Genomic DNA, 15,213 nt, shown 5'->3' with positions numbered 1-15,213 from the left:
AACCCCTAAGGGTGATGTCCTTAAGTTTGTATGCTTTGAAAAGCTTCAAATGCCAAATGTTAGATATAAGTGTCCTCATACTCTTTGTTAGTTTCTGGAATAATACCCCACAGAGACAATCAGGATTATCCTTATCCAAAGTTGTGTTGTTTGAACCTAATGCTTGTAGTCCAAAAACTGTCAAGTTATCACGGTCTGCCGAGAGACCTTCCAACAGTTTTGTAAGATCCATGATTGTTACTATATATGTGGGAGTGAACTAACTTCAACCAGTATTAATGTGGCATAAGACCAAAAATTGCTTCTCAAACTCAGATTCAATAAAAGTTTGGTTTGCAAGATACAAACTATTAGTCAAAATGAAAACTCTATGTCAATAAACTGTAAATGACATAAACAATACTTCCCATATTTTGATTAGTACAAAAACACTATGGAATATAGAAATGTGATCATATCAATACTATAAATCCTGTGTAGAAAACCAAGTGGTTAAATATCCCAACAATCAGATAATTATCTGAATACAAAGTGCAGCCAGCTAAGGCCTATAAAGAACTTTGTTGATTATATACACATTGTAAATGTTGGAGAAAAATTCAAAATCTATCAATATAGAGCCACTACACCCTTAAAATTCAAACAAATAATAATTACTCAAACAATAATAAAGGGAATGCAATAACTGGGAATATGTCTGGTAAAATTATTAGTATATCAAACACCTAATGTTCGATTCAAAAAATGGCCAACCTTCGTCTCTGCCAAATAAGTCGCTTTTAATTATTTGTAAGGCATTGTTTCTTCAATACACCGACAAAGAACTTCAGCACAAAAATGTGAGTCTGTAGTGCTCTTTATAATAATTGACTTTCGTCTCAACTCTTTGTAAACCTGCAATAAGTTCATAAGCTAACTTTCATCTCCACTTATTGATTTTATGTGCTGAAAACCAAAACATAATATAAAGACCTCAATGGACCCTTATTATTTCCAACCATATATGCCAAAGACTAAATCCCAGTAAGCATGCCCCTTAACTTGTATTAAATATGAGAGTATAGACAAATAATTCCGCATTGGTAGATGTCGAAAAATAATCTCAAAATAGAAATGCCAACCCAAGCCAGAACGGCTGTAGTTTGTATCACCAACTGGTGTATAGGCTTAATAGACCTTAATATATCTATTGTAAGAACCAAGACCTATATTTAGTAAACATGTATAGTTAGATTTTATAAATAACAAACCCAAAGTCAAAAACCAAATATTGTCACCAATATACTTGTATACTGAACAGCATGTGAGATCTGAGACCTTAAATGTGTCGTAACCAGGTGATAAGATAGGTGCAGCATTCAGTCATAACATATTGATTCAACAATGCAAAAACACTGATGTTTTACATATGTGCAACATATATTAGTCCCATCAACCAGTTTTTCTTCCAATTGGACCTGTCCCTTCAAAATGGTATGACAGGTGAAAACAAAAATCCAGTCACAAATACGTCCAAACTCCAAATAATGTTCTAAACACTGTTGTAATCCCTGGTAGCCAAATGGAATGGTTGTTCAGTCACCACATATTGACCCCAATTCAATATTAAAGCCGTAATGTCTTATAAACCCCTGATGCAAGATGGCATCTATCGAAAAAATGGCTCACTGAGCTGAAAATGTTCTTTTGAAAAAATAATGGATTAAATCAACAATTCTCGACAGTTGGTTTGTCCAAAAAGCCGATTGGCAAAACATAAATACAGCAATGCCCTGGAATCAACCCTAATTGTAAACACCAAGCAAAAGATTTTGCACAGTCCCCTGCTGCAAAATAACGCCCATGAACCAGCACACATCAAGCGAAAAAGGTTCCTGAAATATTAAATCGCTAAATTATTGAGCAGTTGATTTGCCAAGGTCGAATTATAATACAATCCTAAGTGTCCATTTGCCTTAATGAGAACTCATAAACGCCACACAAAACACTTTAAAGTGTAGCTTCCTCCATGTTTGTAGCAAAACAAGTGATGCTCATTTTGGCCTAGAGTATTAAATGAAAAGCCATTATCTAGTTCAGTACCCAGATAAACACCATCAGCTTGTGATCGTGGAGCCAGTAGCAAACCCCCAAATAAATATCAAGTACATTAGAATGTAATAAATCCAAAAATTATATAAAAAATATCCATGACTAAAGCAGGAGGCAAAATAGAAAATATGTAAAAAGCTCTGAGTCCAATAGTGTAATCCAAGGGTAGATACACCACGTATCAATTCTGTCTCCACCAAGGAGTCTCCAGCTACGCTTTAAAGTGTACAGTCTGAAGAAGTCCTTGGTGGATGAAAGCGCTTACTGTGGATGTGTTGAATTAAAAGTTTTGTCATCATTTTGTGGCTCTGGTTTGGTTTAATTTATTTTAAATAAGAGATACCACATCATTATAAATTTTATTTAAAGTACATAAGGGTTATATTATTATGACAGCTACTAAGTAGTGCAGAATCTATTTTTTGTTTTACTTGGATCGCTTGTCTGTGTACTTAGTAAAGGATTTTCAATTGGAAACAGATTGCCTGCCTTGCTTGGATTACTTTTGAATACTTAGTAATTCTGTACAATTATATATTTTATATTATTTTTTTTTTACTTAAGATGAGTTTAAGTTCGCTACGTCTACTGCTATTGTCTGATCTGATTAATATAAAGTGATTAACTAGAGCTATATGGACTGAAAACCTTCCACACAGAGAAGCTTCTTACACTGTTTTTTAAAATTCTATAACTTCAGACATGGGAATAATTATGAAAATTCCAGTGCTGATTTACAAAGTACATATTTTAAAAAGGTCAGAAAAAATATTACAAAACAAAAGTAGAAACATTTTAGAAGAATGGGTGATTTCAAATGTTGGCAAAGTTTTGCTACACCTACATTTGATCTAAGAATTCCTGCTAGCTTGAGTAAAAAACTTTCTGATGTAGTAAGTGTGATGCCTGTACACTGACCGAGCAATCAAGGACCCTCAGTCCTCACCACCAACACCAGTGAAAGGCATCCATAAAGGGAAAGGATAATAAACACACACACAGTAAAGTACAATTTCCCTTAACAGCACACATAGATCACAGTCAGTGTGGGGCTTGTTTCTTCCTTTCTCTCTAGGTCACCAATAAGACTCCCCACTGGCACAGCTATAGCATCCAGATCTCAGCCTAGTGTGCAAGCTAAAACCTCTAGCACCTTCTCTGCCCAACCAGTGCTTCATGTCCCTGCCCAAGTAGCTGACACACACACACACACACACACACACACACACACACACACACACACACACACACACACACACACACTATGAGATAAGAGATACAACTGCACAGACACTCCTGGGGAAGGCTGGCACAGGTTCTCTAGCTGTGCTCCTTTCCTGCCCAGTCTAAAAGGTAGTACCAGCTGCCACCACCCACTAATATCAGCTACTCAAAGGCCCTTCTGAAAGGGTGTCCAATTATTACTGTGCAATATTATTATCCAAATGGTAAGTGTGACTGAACAGTCAAGGCTTATTACAGTGACTTGGTAACATATCACTATATACATGTGATGTACTCTAGAGCTTACATTAACTCTGCATAAAATAGCCACAGTTGAAAGGTTTAAAATATTTAATAATAACTAATAAAAACACAAGGCAATACTTCTTACTACACAGTGCTAGTCAAGAGTTCAGAGATCACAGAGAAATACTCAAATAATACTGTAGAAAAGTTATGACATCAACACAGAAAAAACATAGTCTAATCTTCCTAATTCCTAGCTATTTCTAAGAGAAAACACTGTTCTAAATAACTTACATGCAGAAACAGGCAGGGTTGGTGATGTTGGATGTTCTCAAGACAAAGTGCACTGAGCTCTCTTATTCTCTCTCTCTTTAAATTGATAACACAGAGCTGCTTCACATGACATCATTCTTCACACATATCTGGTGTTTCCAGGCTATTTACAAATGACAGAATTATCTACAAAATTCTATCTGGCTAGGCTGGCAGCCTTCACCTATCTTCACAGTAAGGGCTATATTTGTAAACTATCATTGCATGGCATTGGCAAATGAAATTACTCAATGACAATGGACATGTTCTTATCAAAGGTGGCAAGTCTGCTGATGCATTCAAAACAGAGGGTACATGAAGGAGGGTTTACAGCCTCTTAGAATCTTTTTGTAGCAATCTTTATTGTTTAGAAGCCTAAATCTGTTGGCAGGTAAGGACCACATGGTCACTAATTAGTCTATCTTTCATAAGGGAGAATAATTCCTAATTTTACTCTTAAGCAATATCCCTCCCTCCTAGTCATCTTTCTTTCTTTTTCCTCTTTCTTTTCCATATCCCATTAGAACTGCATTGCATCTGTTCCAGTCAGTGTTGAATTTCACAAGCATTATTTTTTTATTTTAATTTCACATAACTCTAATGCCTTCTGTTTCTTCGATGTACAATGCTGTGTAAGAACAGGTGGTGGTGCTAGGGGTGCCTCCCCCCAAGTTTTTGTTCTGTATGGTTTTTAGCCACTGAATTATTAAGCTGCAATTGATTTTCAGGAATTTCTTTGTACATTGCTCATATGGTAAGCATGGTAGGATGAACTTGTGCCTTTTTTGCCCTTGAAGATTAAGGCTGCTCCCTTAAAATGTGGTTAGAGCTCTTAGCATCACCATCCAGAGACAAGGCTTGTTGGTCTCCACCTGCTTGCAAATCACTCAGCTTTGGCGGGATTATACTCTGAGCAGGAACTTAACAATGTAGCATGCATAATAAAACATGGCTTTAAAAGCCTTTAATTAGACATTTCTTTAGATTCATCTGTTTGAACAAGTGCTACGAATATCTTAAGCATCCTAGAATTAAGCGTACTTCATGGTTAACATGTGGCTAATGTTATATTTAATTAAAAAATAAGATATATAATGTAAACAGAAGTTGTGCTTGCTTTAATAAGAACAGACTCACTCAGTCACTGTCTCCAATGGGAAGAGAAGTAAATTGTCCAGTTTGTCATCGTGTGTGTGTGTGTGTGTGTGTGTGTGTGTGTGTGTGTGTGTGTGTGTGTGTGTGTGTGTGTGTGTGAATGATCAACAGGTCCACAGAGTGCATGAATCCTGTCATTCTGGTGATTTTCTAATTTAATAAGAGCAATATTTAAAGTTTGTCTCCATTTTTGGACCTTTTTTCCACCATTATTTTCGATGTTGTCCAGATTTCTTGCACTAAGAGGTTGAGAGTACTGAATTGGCTGGCTTGTCATTATCTGCGTGTGTGTGTGTGTGTGTGTGTGTGTGTGTGTGTGTGTGTGTGTGTGTGTGTGTGTGTGTGTGCTCACGTGAATGGCCAATACAGAGTGAGTGAAGGGCTCCAAGAGAGTTAATTGCAGTGTACAATTAGATTTTAGATTTCAGATCCTTCAGAAAAAAACATGCTAACACTAATTTTGTTATTTTAGCAATTTTCTACTTTAATAAGAGCAATAGTTAAAGTCTGTCTCAATTTTTGGGTCTTTGTTCCACCATTATTTTATACATTGTCCAGATTTCTTGTACTTAGAGGTTGAGAGGTATGAAAGCATACTTCTCCTCAGCTGTCCGTGATTTTGACCCAAATTTTATCTCTGCTGTAATCCATCCTAAAACTGATGTCTCTTGAAGGAAAGGTTGTGAGTTATCTTTAATAAATAATGACAATAATTTGAGTTATAGGCTTCTTTTACTACAGAAAAGTGTATGTCAATTCATATCATCATATGCTGTCAATGTTTCAGGTTAATAATACTAATGTTTTAAGAGCATCCATGATTCTCACTGATTATCTCTGATTATTTCTGTATTTGTCTGTGATTCTTTTGAGATTTGATTGAGAACTATGTTGTAGAGAAAAAACACATTATTTTACCAATGTTTGTTAGGTAGCATGTCATGTGATTACTTCTTTACCCTTACCAGACATTTTTGAGAGCTGGTGGAAATTACATCCTATTTTTTGTCATGTGCAGTTGTGCTAAGAGGTTGAGAGAGGTATCATGTACGTCTCTTAGCTGTTAAGGTTTGGACAGAATGTGCAGATTGTAACCCATATTTTAGGTCTGCTTTCCTCATATCTGGCAAATCACTGAGGTTATAATACAAATAAACAATAAAGCTGTACAGACTTTCCATATCCTTCAGAAAATGCATGCTAACAACACAAATCCCGTGATAAGAGAGCAATTTGTCTGTATTTTTGGGACTTTGCCCCTCCCCATTATTTTGGACTTTGTCCAGGCCTCTTGTGCTAAGAAGTTGAGAGGTATGCAGTAGTGAATTAATATACAGTCCCTCTAATCCCTTAAAAAAGTGTGTTTATTTACTATTTTTATTTTTTGAATAAAAAGGTGGCAAATTAATTTATATTTAGATAATGACAATAATTAGTTATTGACTTCAGAAAATGTATATGAATTCACTTTTCTTATTGTATCTCAAGTTAATAGTATTAATATTTTTAGTGTCACTGATTCTCCTTACTTATTTCTGGTGACTGGCTGATGACTTTTAGGGAATAGTGGTGAATAATACTAAATAATGACATGTCACTATTACAGTTATAGACTTCTTTTACTTCAGAAAATGTATAATGATTCACTTTTATTTTTCTGTCAGTGTCTTAAGTTAATAGTAGTAATATTTTAAATGTCCTTGATTGTCTGGACTGCTCTATAATTATTTCTGAATTTCTCCCCAATGTGTTGAGAGCTATGGATGGTGACTGCTTCTGATTATAGAAAGCAAAGCCGAACGTTAATATAAGTATTGCAGTGGGCTGGTACACACATGCAATACCTGTATTATTATTACATTTAGCAGTGTTTTATGGAAATTGGAGCGAGATGGCCATATAGTAAGATATCGGTATTGTGGGGGTGGAGCATGATGGGGTGTACAACAAGGTCGTGAAAGGGGAGCTCAGTCCAGTGTCCAAACTAGGGTCCCATATTACCTTGATCTGGCTCTGTAAGTACAGCAACCAATGTACTGGCCAGTTTAGGTGGTATCTTTTGGAAAAATCTTTATCATGATTTAGATTTTAAACTGACAGAAAAATGATACAATTATTGTTTAGTGCCTGCAAACATACTTGCATTTTGGAACATGTTTATAACTCTGAACAGATTTTTATGATTTTCCTTGATTATTTTGTTTTTAACATAGACAACATTGTATTTATTACAGAACTTGCAATAAAAGCAAGGACACAATACACAAGCAAACTGTTTATGTTTTAACTGATTTATTTGGAAAGAAATGTTGTATAATATTTTTTGACTATAACAACATACAACTGCATCTCCGTATTTAAACTTGCAACACACACATGTAATAAAATGTTTTACAGTACATAAATATGTTTTGGCCTAACTTGCTTGAAAATAATGTTCACAGAAACAGAATATTTTTTAGCCTAGCTTGCTTTCAAATTATATCTAAAATAATTCTACTAAAAATCCATTTTGATTCCTACAATGTAAGTATTTTTTTTCATTAACACCCACTCCAGTAATATTTCCAATATAATTGAAATCACCCACCCACCTACAGTGATTACTGCTCTTTATCATCTCACATATAAAATCAAACAAAAATATACCCTCTTGAACTATCCCCTACAGATCAAAACTCCCCCAGAAATGCAAAACTGCTTAGCCTCACAACCAACACCATGTTCTGAAAATCAGTGTTTACTAAACATGCACTGAAAGATTACAAACCTTCCTCAGTATCTGAATTTGTCTTGTTTCAATACTTCCTTGCTTTGGTAAAATTCTTGAAAAAATCATTTTCAACCAACTCAACACTTATGTCTATCCAAATACCACTTTCTCAGATGCAGTATGGCTTTTGAACATATGTAAGCAACAGGACTGCTCTCTGAGCACTTACTGATGGCATTCTCACTAATATGGCTAAAAGTAAGTTCACTGAGGCAGTATGTATTGACCTTTCCTGGGCCTTTGACCTTGTTAACCACTCCATCCTATTATTCCCTTTACAAGATATCAGTTGAAGCTATGAATCTAGCTAATGGTTTGAAGTTTTTTTGCCTTACCAGATTCAAGCTTTGCTCTTTCATGAGTTCATCAGGGATTAGTTCTTATACCAATACTATTCTCCGTTTTTTTAAATTAACTTCATCTTGACCTGTCTCATCTACAACCCTTCCTTTATGCTGTTACCAAGGCTATCTATAGATTCAGCCCTTCACATAACATCATCCAAAAATCAAATTCAGGCTGAGTTCCAAGCTAAACAATTGGCTTTGCTCTAAAAAAGTACTTGTTAACCCTAAAAAACAAGTCCATGCTGTTTGGCAGAAAAAAAGACTCAATCAAGCCACTAGCCATCTCCGTATGAAACAATTAGACAGTTGAATCCACCACATTATTTAAATACCTTGGCAGCTGGCTTAACCAATCTCTTAACTTCCAAGACCACATTCAGAAAGTCATATCCAAATTCAACTATCTCCTGTTGTGGTCCGTAAAGATATTTCATTTCCTCCCACAACTTTCTGGAGCAGCATTAGGAAAAGATGACCTGCTTGCACAACTAGAATATAGCCTACCTTCATTCACTACTGCTTTTGCAAAAAATACATAAATAAATAAATAAATGAAACCCAAAAAATATAACCACCTTACAATCTCATTTTAATAAAATGTGTTATTTCACCACCAATTCCCCCTCAGCATGCACATCACTGCAATACCCTGAAAAAGGCAAATTGGCTATCCACTCAAGGCAGAGTCAACTTTCTTCTTGGCTCCCTTCTCCTCCTACCCCAAGGCAAATGATCCCCAATAATTATGGAACTACCCCCAACCCACACTACAGCTTAAGAAGCCAGTCCACTAATGGCCCCAATCTCATGGCGCTATCCACTAAAGTCCATTCCACAGACCACAGCTTCTATATTCTTGGCCCTAAACTATTACCTGACACATGCTGATCCTGAAATCAGAGACTATAAAAAGCTCAGACTTCAATTTGATTAATAAGTGAACAATTGAAGAGCATATGTCAGAACACAAGCCATGGTATGTAACTTCCATGGTTGCAGTATTACATTCGCCCCCACAATACCTTGGCTGTGTAATCTCCTCTTGTATTCAGTATATAAACTCATACCTGCTGCTTCCCCATCTGCCTGGTTTACCCCCTACTATATATTTAATTTCCACTTCTCCAGTTACTTGTTCTACTATTTGCGCTCTTAGTATTCTACAGTGTTACCATTTCTTTCCACACTTGTACATACTATTTCCTTTTTTTGATTTCCTTTGCCTGTAATGCCTGTATTTTGCATTATGTAGTCCTAGTCCTACTTGTTTTTAAACCTTCTTGTAAATCTGTGTATATTGCTTTATGTCTATATTGTGCACTATAGTGAATGTTTTAATCTCCGTTTACTGTTCTTGTTGTTGCTCTTTGTTGTTGTTCTTTTATGTTGTATGGATATAGGCCAAGTAAAGCCTGGAAATGGTCAAATGTGATCAGTGTTCTACCCTACTAAACAAAATCAAATAAATGAAATAAAAAAATCAACTGCAAATGTGTGAAAATAAGTGGAAAGGCACTGGGAGAAAGATGGAGATGCAAATTAATGAAATAACAAAGAACACTCAGTGCAACAAAATGAAGGCGCTATCCATTACAAAAGCAGCTAGGCAATGTAAAACTGCAGAATAAGTGTCTTTTAAACTGAACCTGCAATTTAATGTAAAAAAAAGAAGGTAGAAAATCACAGGGAGAACATTTAGTGTACTTAGGGAGATGTGCAAAGTAAAACAATTACAGCCAAATGATTATTAAAAAAAACAGGTCAGGAACTTTAGCGAAAGAAACTATAAAACAGTTGCAACATTTAATAAAATGAGCAATAAAGTACAGAAAATACTAAAATAAAAATAAGTGCATTTCAATACAAATACTTTTCTGATTTTTATGTGTTGTCTGACCTTGGAAATGCCAGAAAAACTCTTCTCGCGACATGTATTTCCAGTACAGTTATATCCTTGGAAAAGACCAAGGAGGAGTTCTGTGAAACGTCTGAGTGTCATTAACAGTCCACTTTCTCAATACTTGTTATCACTACATAATATCTCACCTGACTTCTGGAAGTTGAATATGTCCAGATATAGAGACTTACATATTATAAGTACTGTCTGTCATAAAAATGTATACTGCTTTCCAGGTATCGCAGCCTCCAAAATATTCACTAGATTAATCATTGTGCTTGCATCTCAAACAACTGAAAGACATATGTACAAGAATGAATGCAGTCCCCATCAGTTTAAGCTAATTTAGTTGAATATATACTTGTTGTACCTATAAATATATGCATGGGCATTCATTTAGGTGGCAATTCCCAATAGCTAAATACATTTATATAAGCAGTAACAGTCCCCATACCATGATCTCTTTTTTATTTTGTTTTAGCTAATCATATACTTTTTGTTTGTTTGTTATTTTTATGTGCATTTTCTGCTGTATTAATATGCATTTGTATCAGTGCACCATTTTACGTTCGTATACTGTTTCTTTAGATTGATTTACCTCACAGTTAAAACAATGACTGGCAGTCTTTATACTACATTTGTGTGTGTGTGTGTGTGTGTGTGTGTGTGTGTGTGTGTGTGTGTGTGTGTGTGTGTGTGTGTGTGTGTGTGTGTGTGTGTGTGTGTGCACATATGATTTGACTCTAGGTTTCAGAGGCTGCTTTCTGTTGCTGTGATGTCTGTTTTGGCATCATATGATTCACTTCTTGTCTCTTAATGCAGTGCTTAATTTGCTGTTTCTGAAGTTTATAATTTCTCTTTTTTTAGGATATTATATTTTTACCATTCTGGATTTGTTTTACTCTGTCTGGTTCAGTTTCCTCCCACATTCCAAAGACATGCAGTAGGTGGATTGGACACTCTAAATTGGCTGTAGGTTAAAGTGTGTGTGAGTGAGTGGTGTGAATGAACTACTGTGGCAGGGCTAGCCACCCGGTGGTGTAAACCTTGGCTTGCAATGATTGTCACTGCTGAAATGACACCCTGACCCCATGTGCAAAATGGGAAAAGGGGTTGAGGATGGATGGTTGGATTTGTTTTGCTGCTCTTAATTAGGTAATGCATTTAAATTTAATTTTAGTGCATTTATTTTTATTTTATTTTGCTTTTGTTTATTCAGGTTTGTTTGACTGGGTTTTCTCAAAAACCTCTTTTCAGCAGAGGTATTGGGATGAAAGCTTTGACATATTACAAACATTTGTAAATGCACATTCAGTTATATACATGAAAAAATATTAGTAATATACATTAGAAATTACACCTTCATTTGTTAGTCAGATTTCATTCATATGAAATAAAGACAACTATCACTGTATAAAAGATACTTATGCATTAGTAGATGTTGAACACTGAGTATTTGAGGAGGTGTATTACTGGACCTGATGTCTTCTTTTTTAGTCCTATTCAATGTGTGGGTTATCAGATCCAGTTGAATCCTACTTTGGACCTTATACCATAATATTAGATGCAGGAGCTCTAACGCCTCGCCACCCACAATTTCCTCCTCCTATCTGATTTACCTTAGAACACATTTGCCACCTGTTTGACCAGCTGTATCCTCAGAGAGCTCCAGTGCATTCACTATAACTGAAAGCTTTATTGGTGAAAATCTTCACTCTTCTATTGCTAAAATTTTTATTGGATAGTGTTAGTTTTTCAGTACTGTTAATATTAGGATAGTTAGCGTCAATTGGATAGACTTTTTTCTAAGTTTACTAAGTGTGAAATATTCACAATTTCTAGTATGGTTTACATATCTTTATATAGCTGTACTTTAGATAGTATAAATAGTTTTGATATTGTGTACTTTTTTCCAGTGTGCTTTTACTATAGCTTGGCTCCTTTAATAATTGCTTGTAGTACGGAGTGTGAAGTTTGTTATTATAATAATTCCTTTTTGCTAATAGTATTGTTCTAATGTCTGATAAGTCCACTGGTTTCAAGAAGTGTTCAGCCTGTGGACACAAGATACCTTCCCAAGATCCCCATTCCTTTTTCGTTTATTGTCTGGGTCCCTGTCATCTACGGGATAGTTGCAGCATGTGTACTACATTTGGTACCAGAGTTCTTTAAGCAGAAGGGAGAAACTTATTCTCAAAGGCTTACTTCACCCTCTCAGACAGGGTCCAATATGTCCTCTGAGGCTAAAGTCCCCTCCACTTCTCCTTCTATGGATAAGAAGAGGAAGAAAGAGAGTGAGAGAAAGAGAAATCTAAGAGAAAGAAAGAGAGAGAGATAAAGGCACAAAGAGAAGCATAAATAAAACCAGATTGAGAATAGGCAAGAAGAGAGAGCAGAAAAGTCAAAGAAGAGGTCACCTAAGTTGCTGTGGCAGTCATATCTAACTGCAACTCTGATCCAACGCCCCCCCCAAAAAAAACTTCCTTTTCTCCAGGGCCAGTCAACACCAGACTTCATTCTCCTATACTTCAACAAAAGCTACCATCAAGATCAACATCTGTAGCTCCTTCTTTGAGGTCTAGTAGGTCCCACCAGAAATCTTGGATGTCAGCCATATGATGAGGAAATTGTTGAGGACACAGATTCAGCTGGGGGTCCTCCTGGTACCATCTCTGAGGAGAGGGCCAGGAATAGGCACTCAGAGACCATTCAATCTTTTCCCAACACCATCTCCTTTCCCAGAGCCCATGATTATGGGTCTGACACCTTTCACATCGCCAGGATCGGATCTGGTATCCCTAGAGACTGTGGTTTTTATATTTCCTGTTACTCACTTGACCAATGGTTTTGGGTTGAAAAGAGTCCTGGAGCCAGAATGTCAGTGTTGGAGCACCAGTGGTGAATAAACTCAAAGATTTTCAGAGCTGTTCCTCCCCCTCAGTGCTTCGTCACGAAATAGCTCGGCACTGAGGTCCTCCTTGGAACTAATCTCTTTTGGTATCAGAAAACCTAATAAGTCTACTAAAAATGGTAGTTTCTCCTCAGCTCCATTAGCTGAATTGTCTTTTGAGGCTGTGGAAAGGGCTTTGGCTGGGTCAAAGAGACTGGTGCTTGCACCAAGTTTGGTTCCATCCTAACTCCCAATCGATCATGTGCCTCTTTCCCCTTATTTGAGTTGTCAGGGACAGACAGACACAATTCGCTTCCAGGCAACTCAATGTTTGAGCTCCAAATTCTGGCTATTATGTGGCTCCATCAAGCTCTGAGACACCTACTGTGAAAAAGAGCATGCAAATTGAAGCGTTTAGACTCCTTTTCTGAGTCTATCACTGAAATTATAGATTTAGATAATGGAGAAAGATTTTTAAGTACACACAGGACATCACCTTTAGGGACAGTCTGAAACTGATGAAGCAGGGGGCATGGTTCACAAAAAACCCTTCAGATAAGTCAGTGTTTCTTGAAGCTTTTGGGTCTGCCCCACTGATTTCCTAGATGACCCCACCTCTTGACACCCTAATAGATCTTGTCATTCAGAAGGCTTGGAAGGAGCCTGACATGGCAGAACCCATTCTAAAATAACTGTACAAAATCATGGTTGTCCCAGATGATAGAAAGTATTAGTCAAAAGCCCCCCCCCCCCCCGAAGATGCCATGGTGGTGACAAGAGCTACAAGGAAGGCACTATCTGAGGAAAGGCACTGTATGCTTTCCCAACAGGGAGTCAAGAGCATTGGACAGACTAGGGAAACAGACCTATGCATCAGCAACCTTTGCACTTTGAGCACTGAATTATCTAAAACACCTGACACATTTTCAAAGAGACTTGATCAAGGAGCTTTCCAAGTCTCTTTTGGGTAAATTGTCTATAGATGACCAAAGGACAGTGGATGTCTAAATATCTACCTTGCAGTCTACCTCAAATGTGGCCATGTGACTGCTGTCGAACACAGCTGATGATATGTTAAGGTCAGCTGGTACAGGTATTTCCATGTGACATCATGCCTGGATGTGGCTATGTGGTTTTGTTGAAAGCTTTAAAGTATTCTTTGTCAATGCCCCCTACAATGGTTCCACCCTGTTTGGACTTAAGAGAAAAGAAGCACTTACCAATAGTGAGCATACTGGAAATGCCTTGTCTGCCCTGGGAATCCATTTTTCTATTCCTCAAAAATCCTTTTCCCAGAATCAAAGGGGAAGTAGAAAAATGCGGTCCAAAAAATCCCAAAGTTTTCACCAAGACCATCCTAGGATAGACCTCTCTGAGGGAGAAGCAGTTCTAATGGATGCCAACCAAGAGGTAGAAGTAGATTGCAAAACATGGGCCCTTCACCAAGAAAACGTATCACTGTCCCTGAATGGTGGCTTGACTGTCACACTCTGGATACAGTCGGTGATGCTTAGTCTTACACCCTTCAGCTTGGCAAAACATCATAACCAATTCATGGGTGCTAAGGACAATTACCAGAGACTATACCATACCCTTTTTGTCTCTCCCAAAAAAAAGATGCACCACCTGTTTAGTTGTAATCTGCAACAACAGAAGTGTCAAAGTTGCTCACAAAACAGTTATTAAGACAATCTCCACAGACCAATTAGACTATGGAGTATATTCCAAGTTTCTTTTAGTTCCAAAATATAGGAGACCTCAGACCAATATTGGATCTCAGCAACCTAAATAAATATGCCAAACAGGCAACGTTCTGGATGGTCAAGGTTCAGTCCCTTCTACCTCTGTTGAAGAAGGACAATTGGATGTGCTCTACTGATCTCCAAGAAGCCTACTATCACGTCAACATCCAGATGCACTCCATGAGGTTTTTCCATTTCAGGCTCACAGCCAAACACTACTAGTTCAAGGCACTGCCATTTAGTCTCACAACAGACCCTGGGGGTTCTCCAAGATTAGGGCAGTGGTAGTAGCTCATCTGCAACTGCAAGGAATCCAAGTCTTCCATACTTCGATGATTGTCTGTTAAATATAACCTCCAAGGGTCTATTATTACAACATCAAATGTTCCTTCTCACTCTTGCAAACAAATTGGAAATATTAGTCAATCAGAAGAAAAGCAAACTGCCTCCCATGCAGAGCATATAATTTATAGGTTGCCACATAGAAACAGCCCAACAGCTTGGAAAACTCCCCTTTGCCAGAGTTCAACTGTTAA

This window comes from Protopterus annectens, chromosome 10.part0, assembly GCF_019279795.1.
Source record: "Protopterus annectens isolate FY-2018-M chromosome 10.part0, PAN1.0, whole genome shotgun sequence".
NCBI lineage: Eukaryota > Metazoa > Chordata > Ceratodontiformes > Protopteridae > Protopterus > Protopterus annectens.
This window is presented reverse-complemented; position numbering follows the sequence as displayed.